The following is a 5823-nucleotide window of genomic DNA, read 5'->3' on the forward strand; positions in this document are numbered from 1 at the left end:
TTCAAGATGGCGGCCTCCGCAACATTGCGTGTTTTGATTTGAGCGAAAACAACGTTTCTGAAGGTAAGTTTTCAAGAATACGCATCCATTCACCAATGTCACATCATTTTACTGTTTAATTCTCCCCTGGGGTCTGTTATTCATCGGGTGAAGCGCTGAAATGCAGAGACTTTGTTTAATCTTGCAATAGCTCATCAGCTGGATTGTGATGCTGATAGATCTAGATCTATCTGTTGATTACAAGTAAGGAAATCATAATCGCCACGATGGTGATTTTAAACAGATTAAACGAACTTTGAATAAAAGGCGAGGAGAAAGAGATTGTTCATGGTATGATAAATGATTAGTCCTGCCTACGTTAAGGACTTCCATAAGGTGGGGAGGGGTAGAGTCAAAAACTGAGTGAGGGTAGGCCAGATAGTAGGATGACCAGCTGGAGATAAAAACACTCCACTCCCCATGTCTTTACAGTGTTGTGATCAAACTTTCAAAGACGGTAGGTAACAGACAAAAGCATACAGTGTATGCTAATCAAATGAGATAAGTGGTTTTGAAAAATGAAGAGGTACCGCTCTTTGAGTTTTACAATTTTGGTTTGTTGCTTGTTTCTCATCCTTTTGCTTATTTTAAGTTGACCGTGCATTGGTGTGAATTTTATTTTTACAGGATACAAGAGTTACACCACATGCCGGTTCCTGGGAACAAGCGTTCTGCATTTATTCCGGTGCCACAGAAGGGAGCCGATTTCACTAGTACTACTGGACGGGCGCTGTGGCGGGGTGGTAAAACGTCGGCCTCTTAATCGGAAGGTCGAGGGTTCGAATCCCGGTCGCGGCCGCCTGGTGGGTTAAGTGTGGAGATTTTTCCGATCTCCCAGGTCAACTTATGTGCAGACCTGCTAGTGGCTTATCCCCCTTCGTGTGTACACGCAAGCACAAGACCAAGTGCGCACGGAAAAGATCCTGTAATCCATGTCAGAGTTCGGTGGGTTATAGAAACACGAAAATATCCAGCATGCTTCCTCCGAAAGCGGCGTATGGCTGCCTTAATGGCGTGGTAAAAAACGGTCATACAAGTAAAATTCCACTCGTGCAAAAAACACGAGTGTACGTGGGAGTTTCAGCCCACGAACGCAGAAGAAGAAGAACTAGTACTACTGTATCAAGGTTTGTTACCTAATACATCTTAACAGTAAGATTTTTTTTATTTGTATTAATTGGAACATGTTTGCACATCATTTGTAAGCGACCTCTGTGAATTTGATGGGTTTAACGTACGAACCCTCACTATGGTCAACATTCTGTTAGCGACTGTTTGAAGCGAATAAATGTAGCGGTCAGAAAGATTCCAGAATCAGTTGGGTCACTGGAAACTGTTTTTTTTATTTGTTTTAACCTGAAACAGTAAGAATTATACGAATTCATGTTCTTTCATTTTGGTCTGTTCGGCTTTGACCGACTCTCTGAGATAGTAAACATTATTCATATACATTCAAATAAAAATGTCACTTTTCATCTTTTGTGTGAAGGGTACCACAGGCTGATTTCCTGCACCATGGATGTAGAGGAGGCCAGACAGTCTGCTTCTCATTCCAGCTGTGTTGCGTTTTTTTCTGCTCGTGAAGTGTATCGCCACATTGCCAAAGCCATTGGCCAAGAGAAGTCACCCTGTCTGCCCATTTTGCATAGCCTTACAGGCTGTGACACTATGTCGTTCTTCAATGGTATTGGGGAATCAGAAGGCTTGGGAAGTATGGCAAGCATTTGAAGACGTCACTCAAACTTTCTTCAGGTTGTCTGCTCCTCTTTGTAAGCTGAGTACCACTGACAGGGCAGCACAAGAGCTTTTTGGTGTACATTTGTAGGACAAAACCAGCAACGTACTGGGTGTAAACAGTGCTAGACGGTACCTCTTCAGTAAAAAGAGCTGCCAAATTGACCATAATCCCCTTACAAGTGAGGTGCTGCTGCAGGACATGAGATTGAGAAGAGCCATCTACCTATTAGACTTCCAAACTCTGTGGGCTGGCAGTTCAAGGCTGGAAAGTGGGAGTCATTCTGGACGAGCTTTCAAGAGGTATCCAGCGTGTGCTGAGAACTCATGAGGTGTGCCTGCAAGAAGAGCTGTACAACAAAACGCTGCAAATGCTGCAAAGGACTGCAGAGCACAGCTCTCTGCAAATGTGCTTGCATGCCTGTGAAAACTGTCAGCATCTAAACTGTGCAAAAATATTATTGCACCCATTTTCATACCCCAACTCAAACATTTATTCCTGTGTCATTTTATTCAAACTGTCTATGCCATTAAAGGCTCGCATCTTCGCTATCTGGCACATTTTTTTTTTAACATCATCATTTACGCCGTCAAAATAAGGATACCCTTGACGTGACAAAGAGATGTGACAAAAACTTCGGGTACCTTTTAAAAAGCCGACGACAATTCCTGAGGCACAACTGGGTCACTGTTGTATACGAAGAGAAAGTCAACTTGATTATCCATCCAGAACAGGTTGTTTTATTTCGCCATCTTGCATATTTCTAGTGTTGTGCCATTGTACCTACTGATGTATGTGTCGATCTCACGGATGAGATGTTTATGTGTCAAATTTGAGGGATACCCAAGTCAACTAAAATCCATGTATTTTAGCAATGACCAAGTGGGTTGCGTTGAAACTTTCAGGAATGTGTGCACGAGGCGTAGTTCAACCGTTTGAGTACACTTTCAAATCTTCACGAAATAATATTTTAAAAACTGCCACAGGTTTGTTGACTTACATCCCACATATTTTTGACTTCGCATGTATATATGACAGATGGTTGTTTCAAGTACTGCCAAAGTTTCTTTTGAGTATAGACACTTGCCGGAATGTGCTAGTTGTGTAAACACATGAGAACAAACAACGTTTTCGAAATACAGCGATTATGAATTTTAGTCGACTTTTGAGTTGATACATTACATTTTTATCAGTTTTATTTTGGGGGTACCCTTATTTGGGCGGCGGTCAAATAACCCATGTAAAAGCCACCTTTTATCTTAAAAGTGTTCCAGTTAGCCAAGTTGAGTGCCCTCAATAGCATACATTGAATATAACAGCACAGGAATGAATGTTTTCGTTTTGGTGCAATATATTTATTTTTGCACAGTTTAGGTAATCCACAAATTCTTCAACCCTGCCACCCACACCGTCCAATCATTCTCTGCACCAACAATACATGTATTGTTTTGTTTAAAAATGTGTTTGTGTTAGTTTCTATTGCAAGAGAATGTCTTGTAGCATCAAAAATGCCTAAATACCCTTTTATTGGCGGCCATTTTGAAAATTGTAAAAAAACTACTGATTTCTTAATTTTTTCACGGTGGCTCTGTATCAGGTTTTGTTAAGCAAAAGCAAATGTCCATTTACGCCAAATTTGCTGTTAATCACATGAAGTGAAATATGCCTAACATACCCAACCGTTTACACTGGCGGCCATTTTGAAAAATTGTTTAAAAACTACCCATTTTTTTATTTTTCGCGATGGCTCTGTATCAGGTTTTGTTAAGCACATAAAACTCTTCATATTTGCTTAATTTGGTGTTTGTTGCATGATTTGAATGATTTTGCAACATAGGAGCCCCACTACTATGGTATGATTGCGAATGACAAAACACATGTCCTGGCCCAATATTATGAACGACTGCCATTGCGTCGACGTTTCCGTGTGCCAAAACATAGGACTGTCAGTGCTTGTAAGAGTTTGAGTTTGTATTCCCTTTTCCATTACACTCTTAAAGGCTGCCATATTCGTAGCGTTCATTAATTAATTCATATTGTTTACATGTGCCAGAACATTATTTGAAGCACAACACGAAACTAAAGAAACTTCTCAAAAACAGTGAGAAGTTGGATTAAATGATCAACTATCATGTAAAGAATACTGTTTGGTTTATGTTTTTGACAGCTCGAATTAGGCTAGTTATTTTCAGCAAGCTTCTTCATGAATGTCTGAAACCAGCCTTTATCTTTTCTTTTCTTCTATTTGTTGAAGGCGTTCCAGATTAGGGGAAAAACGCATATTTTGTGATTTTGCTGTCATGTTTCGTTTGCGCTACAAACTCGGGGCCAACACAGCTGAAATGTTACAAAATTTAATACAGTTATAGCTGTCATTTATAGCAATCGTTTTGTGTTAACAGCTTTGTCTATGGACGGAACTAGTGAGGAAAAGTCCAACTGTTGTGTGGTTTGTGCAAGTTATTCAGAAATGGTAAATGCAGCGAATGAAACTGTTTTGAGTGCTCTAGCACCGTTAGTTTGTCAGAACAGAAGCTGGTCCACATTAGGGGCCCTTCCCGTACACCCGTGTGTCACTAACAGTGCAGTATTGGAGCAGTGCGTTGACTCATTGCACGCATCGAGGGTTTCAGTGTCGGGTAACTTTCATACAACTCAAACAGGAAGGTGTGTTCGAAGCGTTGAAAAGAAAGCCTTTGAAACTATGTGTACAGGAGAAGGCCTCTAGAGGGCCCGATTTCATTGTCAGCGTACGAGCTCGTACCTGCACCAAAGAACAAATGTGTTCAATGAGTGTAAAGTTGTCTATAATCCTGAAATAGAACAGACAGGTTGATCATGTTTAAACGCACCGTTCGGCATAGGCTTCTACATTTCACGTACACATTGGCGACACAATTTGATCACAGACTGATACGCACAAACACACACACACACACATACACACACACACACACACACACACACACACACACACACACACACACACAGAGCAAGATAGGGGGAGAGCAATATCATCACGCACGTTCTAACAGGCTAGTGTTTATGACCTTAACTCATTCGTCCACTCTGATTATATGAGTGGTTTACATTGATTTCCTTGCTGTCTGAACCATTCCATTTTTTTTCTGGTATGATTCAGAAATTGTTTCTCAGTTTAAATGAAAACAAATAATCTTAATTCGCTTTGTGAAGAGTCAGTGAACTCCATGAGTTTGATGTCAGAGTAAACTACATCTGACAGATTTTTCCGAGAGGAACAACCTATTCATACATAAACGGAGGAAGAGATATACTAAACATGTTCAACACACACACACACACACACACACACACACACACACACACACACACACACAGACAGATGGACATACACACACACACACACACACACACACACACACACACACACACACACACACGTAGGCTACACATGTGTATGTACAAGCGCAGTCAAGCCATTTTATTTGTCAAACTCATGGTTCATAGTGATAAGTCTATGAAAGGGGGTTTGGGATACAACATGGTAACAATAACGAAAGAGAGAGGTGGGTCAGATGACGTCTTCGTATTCATTATAAATAATACTGTCCCGTGCTCTTCCTGGTAGAATGTAACGAGCAAATTTCTTCCTGGTTGGACAGAACATAATACGATATATTTGGCATGCAACATCTGAAATCGTCATTTGGTAGGTGTCTGCATACCTAGGTGGATCCTTTAGTCTCGGGGGAAACGGGGCTCAAAATGAAGTTGCGCCGTATTGCCTTTGCTTTTGTCATCTGTTTGTTTGTTCATGTAGAAGGTCAGTAAACATCGTATGTCTCTGTCTCTCTGTTCAACAGTCTCTCCCTCTCTCTGTCAGTATCTTTCTCTGTCATTATCTTTCTCTGTCAGTCTCTCTCTCTCTCTCTGTCTCTCTCTCTCTGTCTCTCTCTCTCTCTCTCTCTCTCTCTCTCTCACACACACACACACACACACACACACACACACACACGCACACACACACAGACACAGCCACACCCATACACGCGCGCGCGCGCGCACAC

The 5823-nt window shown here is 41.3% G+C and overlaps 1 long non-coding RNA gene across 1 annotated transcript in view; it reads left to right on the forward strand.

Moving 5' to 3' along the window:
- Positions 1-5434: 5434 nt before the first annotated feature.
- Positions 5435-5823, forward strand: part of LOC138964809 (uncharacterized) — a 172502-nt gene continuing 172113 nt past the window's right edge. Inside the window, exon 1 of the long non-coding RNA XR_011455222.1 lies at positions 5435-5579. This is a non-coding gene — a long non-coding RNA (uncharacterized lncRNA). The remainder of the gene's footprint in view (positions 5580-5823) is intronic.

The sequence above is a fragment of the Littorina saxatilis genome, linkage group LG4, assembly GCF_037325665.1.
Source record: "Littorina saxatilis isolate snail1 linkage group LG4, US_GU_Lsax_2.0, whole genome shotgun sequence".
NCBI classification, from domain to species: Eukaryota; Metazoa; Mollusca; class Gastropoda; order Littorinimorpha; family Littorinidae; genus Littorina; species Littorina saxatilis.